The 20,065-nt window shown below is 46.5% G+C and overlaps 1 long non-coding RNA gene across 1 annotated transcript in view; it reads right to left on the bottom strand.

The window, feature by feature from the left end:
- The window catches only part of LOC106505184 (uncharacterized), a 68,986-nt gene that overhangs the window by 31,822 nt on the left and 17,099 nt on the right, over positions 1 to 20,065 (bottom strand). The window lies entirely within an intron of this gene.

Below are 20,065 nucleotides of genomic sequence, written 5' to 3' on the forward strand. Positions count from 1 at the left end.
CCACAGCGTCTCAGGTATAGTCGGGTATCCAAAAAATGGAGTCCAGCCAGATGAACACATAGGGTATTATCAGATTTAGGGTTCAGGGCCGTCCCCTTCTTCCCCTAGGAGCCATCCAGGCAGAGGTTCTGCAGGAGAGGAGGCTTGTTCCTTTCTCTCACCTTCTGCTTCTCGCAGGTGTAGTTGAGATGAAGGGGGAGGTGGACTTAGAGAAAAGGGCAAGCTGGCCATGGCTGTTCATCCTGCTGTTGACCGTCCTGTGGGAGGCATGGTGGGGGCTGACTCGGCGGGGTGGGGTGCGGGGGTGCTGGGAAGGGCCATGTGCTGCCCACCCCGAAGCTTCCTGACGTGGGAGACTCATGTGGCTCCAGGTCTTCCGCCTGCACCCCTTCCCCCTCCGCTCACCTGCAGCCAGTGGGGCTCCCAGATGTTGTCCTGGGAAGCCTGCTCAAAATCAGCCACATTCTGCAGGGTTCACAGGTAGCCGTTCCAAATGGTGGGGGGCAAACCTCACTACTGCCAGGCCCTGATCATCCTGTGGTCTCCTTCTGAAAGTCAGTAAAGCAGCTCAGCAAGTCTGCTGTAGTAGAGACCAGTCAACTGAGGAATAACCCCCAGTAACCTTTCTTGCATTCGCTTTTATCCTTCACAAAGGCACCTTTGGGAGCCCACCCAGGCTTGGCTTTGTGGAGGCAGTATTGCAGGACAGTTCCAAGATCCCTGACCCTGGGGGTGCATCATGCATCATCCCCGAAACTGTGAATATGATGGTTTACTCCCATGATGAGGGCATGTTCTATCGAGCAGTTGCCTTTAAGAAGGGGAGACTATGGTGGTGGGCCTGACCTAATCAGGGGAGTGCTTCGCCAGGGCTAGGCTCTTCCTGGGAGCAGACTTGAAATGTGAGAGGGATTGGATGTAGGGGCTCTGTTGCTGGCTCTGAAGATGGTGAGGGCCACCTGGTGAGGAAGGTACATGGCCTCTCAGAGCCGCCTCCAGCTGACAGTCAGTAAGGAAACAGCTTCGTGGAACTGAGTTCTGCCACGACCAGTGAGCTAAGTGAACCCAGAGCATCAGGTGAGATCACAGCCAGCCGAGACCTTGATTTCAGCCTGGGAGACCCTGAGCAGAGAACGGTGCCTGGACTTCTGACATCCGGAACTGGGAGCTCACGAACTTCTGGGTTTTTAAGCCGCTACATCTGCGGTGATTTGTTACAAAGCAAGAGAAAACTAAGAGTGGAAAAGAGAAGAGACTCCCTCACTCTTCACCAAGTTCCAGCGACAGGAGTTGTTTTGCAAATGTACTTTGGAGGCAGGTGGTGGCTGATGGCAGCAGAGAATAGCCCTGAAGAAATACCTGGCTGCCACTGGGGTCACTCTCTTTAGAACAGGGCCACTTAGCACCAATATTTTCAACCTTGGAATGTAGCTGTGCTTCCCAAACAACAGAAAATATTCTGTTCGACCGACATCCTACTGTCTAAGGGAGAGGCGGTGGCCCCATAGTTCTGCCCTGTGCTTCTGTTGAATAAGTGTGACTCCAGGGTATCATCATTAAGCAATTTTATTTTTTGTCTCCGTTGGTTCTGTGGAGCCAATTAGTCTCTTGCTCTTGGGTGACCATGACTTTTAGGGTCATCTTCAGGTAATAAAAGGTCTTCTAATCAATCAGTAATTTTTACCTCTAATTGAGAGTAATAGCCAAAACTCTCAGCTTCATTCAAGGTTACAGGTGCACCTCTCTCGCACAGCTGCTGTGGCCAGTTCTCTGCAGTGGGGGTTGGGGGGGGTGGGTTCAGCTGATTTCTTAGTTGGTCTCCAACCTGTGCTTTAATCTATAACCACCCCCCCCCCCCCGCAATTCTGGTTTCTCACCTCCCTGATGCTAGAGGAGAGGAGAGAGGAAAAGGAAAGGGTGGTTCCAGGCTTGTGTTTACTGCACGTCAAAGATCCTCAGCATAGGGGGTGTCTCTAAAGAACCTCATGGAAATCAGCCGTAAACTCTGCCAAGCCCAGGGAGTGGGAAGCCAGCCCCAGTTGAGATGCAACTTCCCCCCCTTCCCTCTTTGTTTTCCCTTTACTTATGTTGACCTGGCGTCCCAGTTTTGCTGTGCTCCTACCCTGCCTGTCACCTAATTTCTATCCCATCTTCATCTTCCCCTTCAAGTGTGGGTTTTTCTCACCCTTCAGACTTTGACTTTCTTCTCCTGTTTTTCATGCCCCACCCCCTTGCCCCAGGGCTTCAACTCCAGCCTGTGGAGGATTTCCCGAATCTGCCTTTCTAGCCTTCTCCAGCCCCTGAGCTCCAGTTCTGTGCTGCGGATGATCTGTAGGGAATCTAGACTTCTAGCGCTCCCCATGTCTCAAAGGGATCCCCCCTCCGACTTCCTTGTTTTTCTCAGCTGCACTGCGGTTCCCCATCCATCCAGCCTGCCTGTCATCTTCCGCTGCACCCTCTTCCTCACTCTCAGCATCAAAGCCGCCACCAAGACCTCACATGGTGCCTCGTGCTAGCTTTTAATTAGGTCCCTTCTCCATCACAGAGACTTTGGTCCAGTTCCACCATTTGGAGGTAATGACAGTTCACATTTCGGTGCCTATTTTTCCAGCCTTTGTGTCCTCTCAATATATTAAGCAAATATGATTCCTATATTTTTATAGACTAGGATCATAATGTCCCATGGTTCTTTGGAACTCATTTTTTTTTCTTAACCTAACCATGCATTGTGAAACACGTTCTAAACCACTCATATTCATCCACACTATTTTTCAGACACGATGGCCGTTGAGGACTTGGGCTTTTGCCATGGCCTTTTTCTCCTCTTCAGTCAATGGTGACCTACATTCCCATGGAAACAGGAGGGAAAGAAAACTGTGCTGAACACATGGCAAATCCTGATCCTGGGGAACGAGATCCTATAGGAACGGGGTGTCGTGGGAGCTGGGCTGGATGTTGCCTGACCTAGAATGAGTGTTTGACAAGCGTTTGTGGACGAGGGGCGGGTGATGCAGGATGGGATGCAGGGATGCAGGGCCTGGCTGGGCTGACAAGAGCTGTCACCAGGCCTGGGCCAGGGCAGGTCAGGGGGCCCCTCCCTAAGGCTGGTGGAACCTCAGTGAAGCCACCTGGCCAGACGTGTGTTCCTTCCTTCACTGTGGAGAAGCCCCCGTGACCCCTGACAGCTGGTCCCAGTCTAGGGCTTTCCCAGGAAGCCGATCACTCTACTCAGTGAGCCCTGTCCTGGGTTCAGATTCTCCTCTGAAGGATGTGGATTGATTCCAGAAACCTCGAAACCACCATCTCAGCCCTGCAGGGAACTTTAGTGTGGTGTCTGAAAGGAGAGTTCCGTCTTCCAGCCAGAATAAGAGAAATAACTGTCAATCCCTCTGACGCTGTTGTCAGAGTTACTCTGGATTCTCTGTCACTAGCAGCCAAACCTCATTCCTACAGATAGGACCATATAAAAGTGCTACTAATTAAACTCATTGGCATAAACTCGCCAATTTTTTTCTTAATTACTGTGATATGTAATAATGAAGGATGAGCCCCCCCAGTACCATTATACGTTTTATTTGATTACAGCACTAAGCGTCATTTATAGATATGCTTGGCTTCTCTCAATAGCTTTTTGATTACAGAGTATAGTCGGTCACTGACAACTTAAAAAACATGAGAGGACACAGATTCCTTCCAGCATTGTGAATGGAGGCGCAGGGCAGCAGGTCCCACTATTGAATGAGAGAAATAGTGGAACCTCTTTTGAACAGAGCCTGAGAGACGGCATTAACATACTCCTCAGGGCCAAAGTGCATTTTCTTCAGCCTTCGCCACACACAGTTGTTTTTAGAGATGTGCTGTGACCTTTAGCCTATCTGCATCGGGGACATAATAAGCCGTTCCTTAAATCAAGATTGTGTTGCATGACGCATGCTTGGAGACAGTTTTCAAAATTATTATTCTAGGGCTGGTCTGTTTCCCTTCTTTCTCTTAAATAATTTCCGTTAGGCATTCAAAGGGTCTGCTCATTCCAGGACATGACTACAGCTAATTTGCTGAGAGCCTCTGAACATACCCCAAGCCTGCTCAGGACATCTGCTGAGAAGTTAAATCATTTTAAGTGGAGGAATTAGGCTAATGTTTTCTGCTAAGGGAAAAAAAAAAAAAAAAAAAAAAAAAAAAACCGTGAATCTTGGTATTCCGTGCAAGACTTTTAATAGGGGAAACGAATTATGCTGCAGATTAGACAAAAGAAAAATAAATCCATCTTATTTTACTAGGAGCTTGACACTTTTATTTAGAAAATTTATATTTCTGAATGCTTCCTTCATACATTACAGATGCATTTCAAATGTTACTCTGTGAGGTTAATAGTCTGTGCCTTAAAAACAGTTCAGGGTGAAAGCGGGGATTGGGACCACTTTGAAGTAAGAAAGAAAGAAGATCTAATGATAAGATGAGTCAAAGAGCATAACAAATCTTTTTCTTGCAAAAGCACAGAAATTCTGATGTGCCTGAAAGATTCTGAATAGAGAAATACTCTCTTGCAAATTACTTTTGCATCAGCACTTACCTCCCCAAGACTTTAACATGGAAAATCTAAATAGGAATTTTATACAATAGACCATCATTCACAATAGATCAGTGATGGAGGTACATTTTCCTATTCATAGGTTCAATGTTGAATGCTATTTGCCAGGCACGGAGAATAAACTGGTGAGTTATTATTTGCTGGAGACAATGTGAGGAATTCTAATTTAGGAAATAAAAGGCAGCTATGAGGTCGATTCTGATTGGTTTTCAAATAAGTGCTCCAGGGAGTTCCCGTCCGTGTGGCGCAGCAGAAACGAATCCGACTAGGAACCATGCAGGTGTGGGTTTGATCCCTGGCCTTGTCCAGTGGGTTAAGGATCTGGCGTTGCTGTGAGCTGTGGTGTAGGTTGCAGACTCAGCTCAGATCCTACGTTCTTGTGGCTGCGGCTGTGGTTGTGGTGTAGGCTGGCAGCTGTAGCTCTGATTAGACCCCTAGCCTGGGAACCTCCACATGCCACAGGTGCAGCCCTAAAAAAGCAAAAAAAAAAAAAAAAAAAAAAAAAAGCACAAATAATGCTACAGTGGAGCTCATGGTGCTAAGAGGTGTGGTTTTGAACTAAAGAGGCAGAATTACTCATGTTGTTCACTCTTGGGACCTAATGAAAGTCAAGCTATCCACACTGTAATTCCCCTCTAGTTATTACCCACCACAGTCACGCCATCCATTTTCCCAGGAAATAACTCGGAAATGTAGGGCACTGCCCACCTCTGGCTGTACACAAGCTACCTTTCTCTGAGAGTTAAAACATAAATAAATGTCTTTGCACAAAATGAAACCTGCTCTCCTAATCGAATTGCTTTTTTGGTTTCTCTGCCATTAGCCCTATTTTTTGAATCTCAGTCTCCTGACATGGAATTCTCTAAACTGCGATATTTATGTAAATTATTCAAAGTGTGTTTTCAAAAAGGCATATTCTTGTGGGTGGTGGACATCTTCGCGTTGCCAGACCACCACGAGAAGGGGTGGGCGAGCCCTCAGCCGGCCGCTCCTGGCACTTCTAGGCTGGATGGAATTAGCCTCCTACATGTGAGGTCAGGCCCGTGGACAGAGTCCAATCCTGCTGTCTCAGACTCTGGGGCTGCTTGGGGACTCTGTTAGCTCATCTATAAAATAAAGATTCAGAAAGAAGGTGAACCACTAGCCGAGTCCTTTGTCGCTGTGAATAAGCATCAAGTCCTCCCTCCGTGCCAGATAGCATTTTTATTCTTCGTAATGTCTAGCTGGGGGAGGCTGGTGCCAGGGAAGTTGAATCTTGCTCTCACAGAGGGCACCCCCGTGTAACAATGAGCTCATTCTTCCAGGGCTGGACGCTCTTAGCATTTGCTTCCTGATCTTGATTCATGGTCCTGAGTACCTGTGGCCCCTCGGTCCTCTTTCTGGCTGGATTTCTCCACTCCGCTCATTTAGAATGCAGAATTTCATCTTGAGAGAAAGTTCAACATTCATTTTCCTTGGCTCACCCTCCCAAGGGTGACTGCAGTGGGGTGGGCTTCGGTGGCTAGAGCTTGTTTGCACCGCTGCTATATTTATCCAAAGTAGAATATAAGATGTGCCCCAGCCCCCTGCCCTCCCCACAAAACATCTGTCAGAAAAAGTAAAGTACCCTTAGAAAGATCGTCAATTGTTTTGTTTTGCTTGTGGTTTCTCATTTCCTGAGACTTTGAGAAAGTTTGACCTAGCTTTTTAAATTTTTCCTTTTTAATATATTTTATTGGAAGGAGAGAATGCTCTTGTCACTAAGCAACGTGAATAGGGAAAATGCCCGAGGTTGGTTGTTGTCTAAACAGTACAATAATGAAGATAAAGAACTAAAAGCCTGACCTTTTTTGGTTCCTTCATAAACCAGCTTGAAATGCCAGCCCAGGGTCTGAACATGTTCTGTGATGAGAGAGACACCATTCCCACCCTGAACCTGACCTTCGCAAGCAGGAGGGAGGATGCTGGTACACCAGTTGTTTTATGAGAATGGCAGCATTATTCTTATCAGTAGGTTGGAGGCACAAGATACATGTAATCTTTACTCGAGATGTTTATTCCAGGATTTTGTTCTCTGGTTCAATTTCAAAAGGCTCCTGGACCAACTACTTTGGGTCTATAGTGAAAAGTTTTGTCTGGTGCTGTTTTTCAGTACAGGGAGGTACTTAAAAACTGAGAGGTAGGTGGGTCTCTTTTCTTATTTAACAGATGAACGAAGGGAGAGGTTAATTGTTTTGCCCAGTGTCATCACACTGAACAAACCCCCGGGATGTCGTGAGAATTCACTTGTGTTAGCCAGCAAACCTTGGAGAGCCTACATGACAAATTTCAAACAATAAAGTCTCTTTTCTGAAATGGGTGGTGAATTTTGATCAAAGAACAGCAACAACAAAGACTGTAATCTTTGTTGGAATTTTCCTTCCATAAATATTTACAGAGTGGTCATCGGACACCAGTAGAAAGATCGCTTGAGTTCTTCGCATGACCTTTGAGGAGAGGACGTCTCTGCTTTGCTTCAGCACAGAGCCATTTCCATGCACTCATTCATGAAGCCAGTCATTATTCACCCAACAGTCATTTATTGAGGACGTACTAGGGGCCAAGTACCGAGCTGGGACTGAGCTGACAAAGATGCTGAAGAGGTTAGTCTCTGCTTCAATCCAGGGAGCTTACAACCACATGAGGGAGGGTCAGATCGTTTCAGTGTGATGGGCAACGTTAGAGCCATGTTCAAGATCTTCTAGAAGCACCAAAAATGGGTTTCCCAGGCTGTCCTAGGATGGGCTGGTGATTTGGGAGTGTTTTCTGGAAGAGGCAATCTGAGGTGGGTCTTACCAGAGGGAGTTCTCTGTGTGGATGTTGAAAGGCTTAGGAGAGAAACAGCCATCCTGAACTGAGAGTTTAGCATATTCAGAGGCGGCCGAATAAGCAATGGTGTGCTGGTGAGATAGAGGCAGAACAGGGCAGTTGCTGAAAGCCTCCTTTGCTCGGACTGCACACTGAGCATCTGGCTGAAAAAAGCTCCATCTCTGTATTTCAGATATTGCCAGGGAAGAGGAAGGGTTACCACTGGGTCATTCGTCTTCTGCTCACATCTCATTGGCTAGGCCACGTCAACTCCCAAGAGGGCAGGGGTAGGGGGATGGGTGGGTGGGTGGGTGCAGGCCCCCTATTTGCACAGAAGAAGGAGGCACTGAATAGCTGTGATGACTATGCTATGACTATGTGATATTATCAGGAAAACTCAAAAATTAGGGAGTTCCCATCATGGCGCAATGGTTAACGAATCCGACTAGGAACCAGGAGGTTGCGGGTTCGATCCCTGCCCTTGCTCAGTGGGTTAACGATCAGGTGTTGCCGTGAGCTGTGGTGTAGGTTGCAGATGTGGCTCGGATCCTGTGTTGCTGTGGCTCTGGCGTAGGCTGGCAGCTATAGCTCTGATTAGACCCCTAGCCTGGGAACCTCCATATGCTGCAGGAGCGGCCCTAGAAATGGCAAAAAAAGACACCCCCCCAAAAAAAATTAAAGCTACTATATTTGATGAGGGTAACCTGTTTTTCATTTCATCTGGTCCACTGTAACCCGACCACAAAAAGTAACCATATTTTGTTCCTTAAGTCATATTTCCAAGCAACTCATTTTGGAGGGTGTACAAGAGAGTCCTGCACAGAAGAAAAAAAAATTTTTTTCTGGTCTCACTCGTGGCACATGGGCGTTCCCAGGCCAGGGATGGCATCTGAGCAACAGCTGCAGCCACGCTGGACCCTTAACCCACTGCACCAGGCAGGGGATCAAACCTCCACAGTTGCAGAGACACTGCTGGATTCTTAATGCCCTATGCCACAGTGGGAACTCCAAAATTTTTTGTTTGATGAGACTTGTTTGAAGTGATCAGTGGGTTCACTTATAAACTGCGTTCATGCTATCTTACTAAAACTCTGGGCCCGTGGTCTCCCATTTTTCATGCATCTATGAAAAAGACAGCCACGAAAATCCAGCTCCTCTGAAAAGAGGCTGAGAGCACACTGTTAACTACATACCTGCCAGGAGGTGGTTATTATTGCCCAATATTGATGAGAAGGTCAGTGGGTCCTCAGCTATTTCACAGCCTGGATGGAGCCGGACTCCTCAGAACCTGAGGGCGTCCGTTTCACTGAGTGGCCCCAGAAGAACGGCTTCTTCTGAAGGGCGTTTTGGTGCAATGCTGTGGCTGCCGTGGCCTAGATGGAGGGGACCAGGGTAGGACGCAGCCCTGGCGGAACTCATGATATCTGCTGTGAGAAGCTGTCCTACTTAGAAGGCCTCCTCCCACTTCCTGAGGAGGAAGCTGAACTTCCGCTCCCCAGTGGTTGGATTTTACTGTCATGGACACTCTGAATTACCCTTTGTCGTTAGCTGCTGGACAATATCGGCGCTACCTCGCAGCCCAACAGACGCCGTGAAGAATTTATCATGCCGTCCCGTTATCATGCCCTTATGCTATTTGCCTCATTTCCTTTCTCCTCTTCTTCCCATTTTAGTCCCCATTACCCTGTATTTTATGCTTCTTTTTAAGTCCTTTCGGGGAAAAAAAAGGTGGAAGGAAAAAAGTCTTATTATCATTGACCTCATTCTTGCTGACGGTGAAAACACAAACAACTCAAAGTTAATTCAGCCTCCTGCAGTTAAAAATAATCTTTCTCTGGGAAAAAATTTTGTATTTCAAAGTACAGATTTACACTGAGGGATTTTTCTCTTATCTTGTGATCTCTCTCTCTCCCGTCTTTCCTTAGAGGGTGTCTAGGAGCAGGAAGAAGTTGTGAGGGTGGGTGGGAGAGGTAGGTGTTTGTTTTCGTCTTCGTGTGCATGTGTGTGTATAGACAATGGATTCAGATGGGGTGTACTGTGTCAGAACTGTCTGAATAACCCGGGAGGCGGCTGGCTGGCTGAATGTTCTAATGGTCTAACAAGTTCTAATGAGGCCTGATTGCCTTGATTTGTCAGCTAATCTGATTCTGGTTGCCACGGGGGTTACCAGTGGAAGGAAGAGGTGCCATCTTTGTCGCCCCAGTTCATCTGGAAGAGGACCAGGGCTTCTCCAGCTTCCGAATGGAACCCCTTTCCTCTCCCCCTCATTTTCAGACCACTGATGCATATCTCAGAGCTTGAGAATAAACTTGTCTGTGAACGATGTTTTAAAGATAAAAATACCTTGAGGTTTACACACATTAACACGTCCGTACGGCGGGGTCTTAGTTCCTGGGGAAAGCTGACCGGAATGGGTGGCATTCCGGGAGAGTCTGGACACGGGCTTGTTGGTGAGGGACAGAATTACTTGGGTCAGAAGGAACAGCTTGGAAGTTCCCGTTGCAGCTCAGCAGGTTATAACCTGATTAGCATCCATGAGGATGTGCCTTCGATCCCTGGCCTTGTTTGGTGGGTTAAGTATCCGGTGTTGCTGTGAGCTGTGGTATAGGTCATCCGCGGATGCAGCTTTGATCTGGTGTGGCTGTGGCTGTGGCGTCAGCTGGCAGCTGTAGCTCCAAATTTAACCCCTAGCCTGGGAACTTCCGTATGCCTAAGATTCAGCCCTTTAAAAAAAAAAAAAAAAAGGAAGAGCTTGAGATAAGGAAGAGAAAGGAAGGACTGGATGGGAAAGACTAGAGTTGCTAATTCTGTCAAGGTTCTGAGCATGGTGACCGACTCTAGGGGTTGCTTTTTGGGTGAAATTGGAAGGCTTTGGGCAAGAAGATGTATGCTACATTTGAGGGACGTGCCACCATGTGAATGCCAAGTCTTGCTTTTTTTTTTTTTTTTTTTTTTTTTTTTCTTTTTCCTACCCCACCTGTGAAATATGGAAGTTCCCAGGCTAGGGGTTGAATCGGTGCTACAGCTGCCGGCTGACACAACAGCCACAGCAACTCTTGGTCCAAGCCACAGCTGTGAACCACACGGCAGCTCACGTCAATGCCAGATCCTTCACTTCACCCACTGAGTGAGGCCAGGGGTTGAACCCGAGTCCTCAGGGACACTGTGTTGGGATCCTCACCTGCCAAGCCACAGCAGGAACTCCTCCATCACTTTCTTGAAGAGACCATATCTGCTTTCTCTCTGGGCTCCCATCTGAGCAAGACTGAGAGTGACGTCGACGCGAGGGGCTCCACAGAAGGAGGATGGATGCCTCTGGGCTTTGGGCAAGTCCTAGCGAGGATCCTGTCTGGAGCCATCACAGGACAAGACATTCTGTAAGGAGTTTGCTCATTATTTACTGAGCCTGTCAAAGTGCTGGCTGCCTCCAGGGCTCTTGGGGGAGCAGCCATTCGCTGGGAGAAAAGACAAGCAAGAGATACATTTGCTCCTCGTTTTCAGGACTGTGACTGAGAGCGCATTTCCTGCTTGCTCCCTTTCTGCTGAGGCTCTGGCTACAAGGACAATACCATTAAGAAATAAGTGTAATATCAGGGCGTCCGGGCTTGGGTGTTATGATCCGCGCACCCTGCCCAGAGTATAAATGTGGTCTCCTCTCTTTTGCATTTTCCAGCTAATGACTGAAACCCCACCACCACCCTGTCCTGCGTTAACAGGAAACCTCACATCTTCCTCTTGAGCTTCATCCCCTGAGCCTGAAATGCAGAAAATCTTAGGGAGTTGGGGGCAGATGGCCTTTGATTCTCACTGCCACACAGAGCCGCTGGTTCTCTGCAGGATGACCCACGAGGCTGGTCCATTTCGTGGTGAGGTCCTGGTGGCCCAGATTCCCGTACAGGCTGTCCTGGACCTTCCAGGACCACGATCTCATTGATGTCAAAGTTGGGACGACCCCACACTCTGGCTCCCCAGGCTGTGATTCTCCCAGTTTGGCCCTTTAGTAACCAGCTCCCAGAGTGCCAGCTGCCCCAGGAACACAGGCAGGCCTGACTGGACATCTGGCCTATGTACACATCCTCTTTCTCTCCACCAGGAAGCCACTAAACAAGAAATTCAAGGTTCTGTGGATGCAACAGTGCCTGAGACAGACATGGCCGTTCTTCTTGAGGTCCAGTGATTGGATGAGGTTCCAGAGGCAGAGTAAGAAAAGAAATGGACCGAGAGCAGGCTAAGTAATGGAACGCCAACATGGACGGTTGGGCACGGGAAAATGGACCTTCGAACAAGGCTGAAAGGCGTAGGAGAAAACTGAAGAGGTAGGAAAAACATTAAAAGAATATGGTGTATCTCAAGGGAAGGTTACGCTTTAAAAAAGAGGGACGGCCAACCTTAAGCCCACGGAAGAGGGCTTAAGACAAGGACAAAGAAACACCTGCTGCATTTAGCAATAAGGTGGCCTGGTGAGCCTAATTTTCAAGGAATAGTGGAGTGGGAGCTGCTCAAGGAGCAGGTGGGAGGTGAGGCGGTGGACGTAGTGAGTATCGATGCTTCCTAGGGTTTCTGTGGAAGGGAGAAGAGAAACGGAGTGAGAGCTAGAAGAGGGTATCATGTGTAGACAAATTTTGGTTGGTGTTTGCTCATGAAGATGGGCGCGTCTGCGGTGCTTTCAATACTGATGGAAGAGACTCGAGTGTGATTTGGAAGCAGGAGAGGTAAGGTCAACCAAGAGGGTTCTGACCCCTGAGATCAGGCAGCTGAGGTTGGCAGCAGATGGGCAGGCTGGAGACTCACTTATGGAGAAGGAAGCGGGTCTGTCTTTGCAACAGGGAAGAAGGAGAGAAGAGAAGGGTGCCCATGCTGGGTGGGAGGTGGTACATTCAGTGTGTGGAAGTCAGGCAGTTTCCGCACTCAGCAAACAGGAGACAAATCTACGTGCTGAAACCGAGGGGTGGGGTAAAGGGCTCCACTTAGGACACCGATGTGGTTGATTCGGACCCTAACGCAGAGGCTTGTGGGTGATCTTTCTCCATTGAGTTCAAGTTGTCAGAGGGTGAGATGGTTCCTGCTGAGACTTCTCTTAGATCCATGAGACAGAGTCCAAACTCCAGGTTTGTTCTCTGCCTCACACGTCATGCAGACATGTGATGAGAAATACCTTGGACATTTTGTTTTGTAGATTCAGCTCGAAAACTGCTTATAGGACACCTTCAGTGAGCCAGGATTTGGGGATATGAAAAGGAGTAATTAACGTTTCTGCCTTCAAGGCTCTTGTCCCCCTAGTGACATGAAATGCATTTCAAAGGGAAGCTGACTTCTTAGAATTGACTTTTAGATGATCTGCTTCCTTTGAATATCTAGTTCGGGATTACTTTCAACAAATAAAAATGCTAAGTAATAGCTTCTTTGGGAATACTGTGCTCTATTAAGATGAGCAAATGAGGACAACATCAATGTAACAAATTTCTATAATAATTAATAATGAAACATCTCTACTTTATCTAGTGCTTTAAGCATTCAACATGCTCTATACTTAATGCTGCTCTTTGTATTACACAACGTATTTCCATATCAGTTTTTCAAATACGTTCATTCACACATTATTTAATAACTGCATGAATTCTTAAAATGTCGCAGTGAAAGAGAAAGGAAAGGTTAAAAAACGGACTTTTGTTTTGCACCCATAAGATGCCAGGCATCTTGCAGATATTACTTTATCTTTACAAAATTCCATGATGCTGGCATGAGCCCCATTTCATTCTTTATTTTATTATTTCTCTATCTATTTATTTGGGCCACACCCATGGCATGCAGAAGTTCCTAGGCCAGGGATCAAGCCTGAGCTACAGCAGGGACAACGCTGAATCTTTAACTCTAGGCCACCTGGGAACTCCTAGCCTCTAACTATAGACAGAGAAGCAGAGGCTCAGATCTGGACCAAGGCTATTGAGCTGAGGGGCGGATGTCTGGGATGCAAACTCAGATCTGCTGATGCTGTAGGTGGTATACTTTGCACGGTGTAATGTTTTCTGAGGGAGATATTAAAATAATCTGCAATTTGGAAGCCACTCTCTGCAACATAGAAGGGCACCAAAGATTAAGAGTCTCATCTCAGGGGGTGTCCAGGCAGACGGCTGGCTTTTAGTCTGTCCCCCTGCTCCCCCAGCTCCCCTGGGACTCCATGTGCAACCAGATGGTCACCCCACCAAGCCTTACCTAGGGTGATGGGCCCCAGGGCCTACAGGCCTCTCAGGAGGGCCCTGGGGGTCTGACCTCAGGAGGCAGGCAAGTCCCAGGGGAATCTGCCTCTCTGGCTTGTTAAATTTAGAGCATCTGGACTCTCGCTGCTTTTTTGTGCTTGTCAGACACTCATATTCAAGCTTCCTTCATTTCTTATAAAATAAACAGGTGAGTCCAGGGGGAAAAAAAGCAAATGAGAGCGGTTTGTTGAGGGCCAGGAATTTCAGGAGGAGTCCAGGTGAGGAATGATCTGAGGACGGCTTCATGAAGAGAAAATGTGAAAACGACAATAGCCATGATAAACACCACCCAGCCAGCGCTCTGCATTTCTTGACCAGCACAAGGGGTGCATGAGGTCCTTTCTGAGGCCAAGTGCGGGCGTGTCTGAATCACAGCTTGGAGGCGGAAGCTGTACAGCAAATAATGACGAAATGATCCTCAGCCTGAATCTGGAACCCTGAGGGGCTGGACTAATCTCATGAACCGGATTTAAAACACTAAGTGGATTGCGCCCCCCCAGAGGAGGCTTTTCACACCACAATAAATTCTAATTAATTGGAGTTTCACAGCTTTCAAATGGACGACAACACTGGCATCAGCTGAGCTGACGTCCGGCCCATCCTGGCCCCGGACAACACGGCGGCGAGGCCATCCACTCCCCACGGAAGATCTCCCTTCGGTCCCTCCCAGCATCCCAGGCTCCTCCTGCGTCCCTGGAGCTCTTTACTCTGTCCCCGCCCCCCGAAGGCCACGCCCCCGCCACGCCCCCGCCGGGGCTGGGCTATCGCCTGAGTATTTACATCACTCTTTCAAACACGATCCTCCCCGTCTCCTTTCCTTTCATTTTCCTTCCTAATGTCTAGCAACCCAACTCCCTTCCAGCTCAGAAATCTCTCACTTACCCGGGGATACTTTACATTTCAAACAAGCACTGTTACCCGCCCTTTCCCCTGCGGAGGAAACAAAGCCTTAACCAAGAGGGGAAAAAAAGCTTGATTTCTCCCGCACTGATTTCCTTAATAACAAATTCTGGGATTTGCGCTGTGGCACAGTGGGTTAAGAATCCGACTTGCAGCAGCTGGGGTTGTTGTAGAGGTGTGGGTTCACTCCGCCGCCCAGCAACGCAGTGGGTTAAGGGATCTGGCGTTGCCACAGCTGCAGGATAGGTCGAAGCTGTGGCTCAGATTCAGTCCCTGGCCTGGGAACTTGCATATGTGGCAAGTGTGGCCATAAAAAAAAATTCCCAGCCTCGGAGGTTCTGTTCACTGATTTAGTATTACCAAAAAAAAAAAAAAAAAAAAAAAAAAAAAAAGGCTCCAGGATATGGACATCCTCTGAGATACCAAACTTCCGAGGTATTCTTAAAACCCTAAGAGTGGCTCTTTGTTAACAATTTATTTGTTAAACAGAGCTCTTTTTTTTTTTTTTTTTCCCCACTGTACAGCAAGGGGGTCAGGTTATCCTTACATGTATACATTACAATTACAGTTTTTCCCCCATCCTTTCTTCTGTTGCAACATGAGTATCTAGACATAGTTCTCAATGCTATTCAGCAGGATCTCCTTGTAAATCTATTCTAAGTTGTGTCTGATAAGCCCAAGCTCCCGATCCCTCCCATAAACAGAGCTCATTTTCAATGCTTTTTTTTTTTTTGTGGGTGTCCTTTTAGGGCTGCACCCGCAGCATATGGAGGTTCCAGGCTTGGGGTCCAATCAGAGCTGTAGCTGCCAGCCTACACCACAGCCACAGCAACACCAGATCTGAGCCACATCTGCAACCTACACTACAGCTCACGGTAACACTGGATCCTTAACCCACTGAGCGAGGCCAGGGGTTGAACCGGAAACCTCGTGGCTCCTAGTCGGATTCGTTTCTGCTCCCCCACAACAGGAACTCCCTCAATGTATTTGTTTAAATATGATTTTCCTTCAGGAACTAGAATAAACTCATTCCCATCATCTCATGCATTTGAAAAGAATAATAATGCATTTAGAAAATATGCATAATTCAGTATTATTATTAGTTCAAATGTTGTCCCCACCTCTGAGTTAGGATTTGCTCCGTATAGAATAAATATTACTGTGGAAACAAATGTTGCACTGGGACCAAACCCAAATTTCAGAAAAAGATCTATCTACAGTATACTTTCAGGGCTTTTAGTTTTATGTAAGAGAAGCAAATTCTGCTTGACTTAGGCGGGAGTGCAATTGGTTGGGTGATGCTGGGGACCCTTGCATCAGTGGAGAGACTTAGGAACTAAATGGCTGGAAACCAAGGGAAGCTGGCAGCAGGAGCCATGCCACGGCTATGCCCCAGCACTAACTGGGTAGGCTCGTTCTGGGTACTACTGCTGCCCTGGCACTGCCATGCAGACCCTGGGGCCACCTTGGAACCCCTGCAGAACCCTGGGTCTGCCAAAGTCTGAGCGTCTCTTCTCCACTCTGATCACTGCCTTCCGTTTTAAAACCCAACTGGCCAGTTCCCTGGTGATCCAGTGGTTAGGACTCAATGCTTTCACTGTCAGGTTCAATCCCTGTTCTGAGAACGAAAGATTCCACATCACAGCCCTGAATATTATGGCCGAAAATACCCCAAAACACACAAAAAATCCAAAAAAACAAACAAACCAAAACAAAACCCCAACTGGCTGATTCCAGGCCATGTGCTTGTGCCTTGTGGCTAGAAGTTGGGGGATGGGAAAGTTGCCCTTTCCAGTTTCAGCAGTGGGAGCTGGGCCCTCTTCCCACCAATGCCTAGCTGGGGAATTCTCCAGCATGCCCAAAGGGGTCTCCTTAAGGCTGGTTATCTAAAAATAACAAACACTTCAATCTAACTCAAGCTAACACTCAACACCCTTGCAGGTAAAATTCTCAAGTAAGTGCAGTCAAAATGGGGCTGTTTTAATAACTAACCCAGATTTCAACTTCCTTTCCCGAGATGAACCTGAGTATCTCCACCTTGTGTACTTTGGACGATTCTGGTTGATTTCACAAGGGAGGCAACTCCACAAAATATAGGGCGCATGTGAAACGGGATACACAGGGAAAGAGCAAGCTGGGGGTCCTAAAGAATAAGATCAAATTCTTGCATTTAGGATACAAATGAACTTATTTGCAGAACAGAGACAGACTCACAGACTTTGAAAAACTTATAGTTACCAAAGGGGACAGGTGCAGGGGAGGTATGGGCTGATTCAGGGTTTGGGATGGATGTGTTCTAAAGTTAGAAAAAAAAGGAGCTCCCATTGTGGCCCAGTGGAAGCGAATCTGACTAGCATCCATGAGGTTGTGGGTTCGATCTCTGGCCTTACTCAGTGGGTTAAGGATCTGGCATTGCCATGAGCTGTGGTGTAGGTTGCAGACACAGCTCAGATCCCACGTTGCTGTGGCTCTGGTGTAGGCCAGCGGCTACAGCTCTGATTAGACCCCTAGCCTGGGAACCTCCATATGGTGTGGGTGTGGCCCTATAAAGACATTAAAAAAAAAAATTAGGTTGTAATGGCGGTTATATAATTATAGATATGAAATCCATTTAATTAAAAGAAATAAAATAAGATCAAAGTATACAGAATTTAATAAATAAAAGTTTTCCTCTAGAAATTACGCAAAATATTAAATAATGCTAGATAGGGTGGAGTAAAGATTTGGAATGAAATGTATACACAGCACAATTTCGTTATGATAATAGGAATTTTTTCTGTTATATCAATAGAGTGGAACTTTGGAGCATATATTCTTGGATACATGATTTCAACAAATCATTAAAACTGAGTCAGCATCTTCAGACTGATTATGTAAGTAAATTATCACATATACATTGGCTACATGATTCAATTTACTCTGTTGCATGGTGTCTATTTTACATATTAATATAGAGCATATAAAGCATAATCATGTATAATATACAACATATCATTCTATATTAAATATACTATACAACTGTGTATAATATACATAATATCCAGAGCATAGTATGGCATCGTCTGTCTTTTCTCTCCTTTTGATTAATTTCTCTCTTTACCTCTTATTATTTGTTTGCCCATTTTGAAACTCATTAAGTCACAGTTAATAGAATAAACATTATTACAGGTTAAACAGGTGATTGGAGAGAGGGTTAACGTAATATTTTTAGCGACTTATGTGGAGTCTCTTTTTGTAATCGCGTTGTTTCTGCCAGCATAATAAGGAAATTGAAAGCTGGCTGGATATCATTTTAAGCTGCTATTCACTCTCATTTCCTCATTCTACTTTTTTTTTTTTTTGTCTTTTGTCTTTTTAGGGCCGCACCCACGGCATATGGAGGTTCCCAGGCTAGGGGTCGAATCAGAGCTGTAGCTGCCAGCCTACACCACAGCCACAGCAACACTAGATCCGAGCCGTGTCCGCGACATACACTACAGCTCACGGCAACACCGGATCCTTAACCCACCGAATGAGGCCAGGGATCGAACCTGCAACCTCAAGGTTCCTAGTTGGATTCGTTTCTGCTGTGCCATGATGGGAACTCAACCTCATGCTATTTTTTATAAAACGATTTCTTTGGCTATTTCGAGACGTTAGGTAGACACATTTAATTAAATCATCAATGAGTGGTCAATGTAAGAACAGTAGGATGCAGAAGAAGAGAGTGGTGAAACGCTTTCCAAAAAAGGAGAGGAATGCGCAGGAAAATTACTTGATAAATGGATTGGAAGCCTCCATAAAGTACCCGATAAACAAAGCCAGGTGTCCTAGGAATTAACTTTGCTTCCTCTGCCTTTCCTGTCCATCCATCCATCCAGCTGTGCTCCATGGGAGCCTTCTCCCTCGCGTGGGAGATTTGATAAAAGCGCTATTATGGATTTAGGAATAAACATTCACAGAGTATTTATTTTTCACTAACTATATTCTTCACACTGAATATTGCAAAACTGTGACTTACTTATTTTGTAGCTGGAAGTTTGAATCACGTTAGCTATTTAGATTCCAACTGTACGTCAAATCATAGTCTTTGTCTTTGTCTGACTTATGTCACTTAGCATAATACCCTCAGATTCACTCATGTTATTATAAAGAGCAAGATGTTATTCTTTTTATGGCTGAGTAATATTACATTGTGTGTGTGAACATAGGGGTGCATGTATCTTTTCAAATTAGCTTTTTTGTTTACTTTGGAAAAACACCTAGAATCAGAATTGCTGGATCATAGGATAATTCTATTTTCAAACTTTTTTTTTTTCTTTTGTCTTTTTTGTTGTTGTTGTTGTTGTTGTTGTTGCTATTTCTTGGGCCGCTCCTGCGGCATATGGAGGTTCCCAGGCTAGGGGTCGAATCGGAGCTGTAGCCACCGGCCTACCCCAGAGCCACAGCAACGTGGGATCCGAGCCACATCTGCAACCTACACCACAGCTCACGGCAACGCCGGATCGTTAACCCACTGAGCAAGGGCAGGGACCGAACCCGCAACCTCATGGTTCCTAGTCGGATTCATTAACCACTGCGCCACGACGGGAACTCCCTATTTTCAAACTTTTTGAGGAACCTCCGCACTGTTTCCACAGTGACTGCTCCCCCTTTGACGTTCCCACCAACAGCGCATGAGGGTTTCCTTTTCTCACCCTCACCAGCACTTGCCTATTTTTTTTAAGATCTGGACCCACGGCACATAGAAGTTTCTAGGCTGGGGTCGAATCAGAGCTACAGCGGCTGGCCTACACCACAGCCACAGCAACGCGGGATCCAAGCCACGTCTGTGATTACACCACAGCCCATGGCAACGCCAGATCCTTAATCCACTGAGTGGGCCAGGGATGGAATCCACTTCCTCATGGGTACTAGTCGGGTTTATTACCACCGAGACCCAACGGGAATTCCAACACTTATTATTTGTCTTTTTGATGATAGCCATTCTGACAGGTGTGAGGTGATATCTCATTGTGGTTTTGACTTGAATTTCCCTGACGATTAATGATGGTGAGACTCTTTTCATGGGCTATCTTTATGTCTTCTTTGGAAAAATGCCTATTCATAACCTCTGCCCGTTTTTAGTTGCTTTTTGGATGTTGAGTTGAATGAATACTTTGTACATTTTATATTACTTTTTTGTAAAACTAGCATCATTCTCTATCCTGTTAGTGAAAATGGTCTCTACCTACCTGTATACCTAGAGAGGAGGTTTGAAGACTGACATTATATCAGATCTACTTTACAGAGAAACTCCTCATAACGACTTCTAGCCAGCATCACGTCCCGTAGAGCTTGGGAAGAGCCAGTGCATGGGGGGGTATCTGGCCTCTCAAGGAATGACTATGCATCTGTGTATGCTTTTTGGAATCCATTCGTGTGTGCATGGATCGTAGGAGAAGGCACTAGCATGCAATGCTCGTGAGTCTGGAGACCTGGGAGAAAATCACAGCCTCACCAGGTACTGAAT

The sequence above is a fragment of the Sus scrofa genome, chromosome 10, assembly GCF_054392235.1.
Source record: "Sus scrofa isolate SSC_HxYL_T2T_F1_AM1 chromosome 10, Sscrofa_HxYL_maternal_Yorkshire_Landrace_v2.0, whole genome shotgun sequence".
NCBI classification, from domain to species: domain Eukaryota; kingdom Metazoa; phylum Chordata; class Mammalia; order Artiodactyla; family Suidae; genus Sus; species Sus scrofa.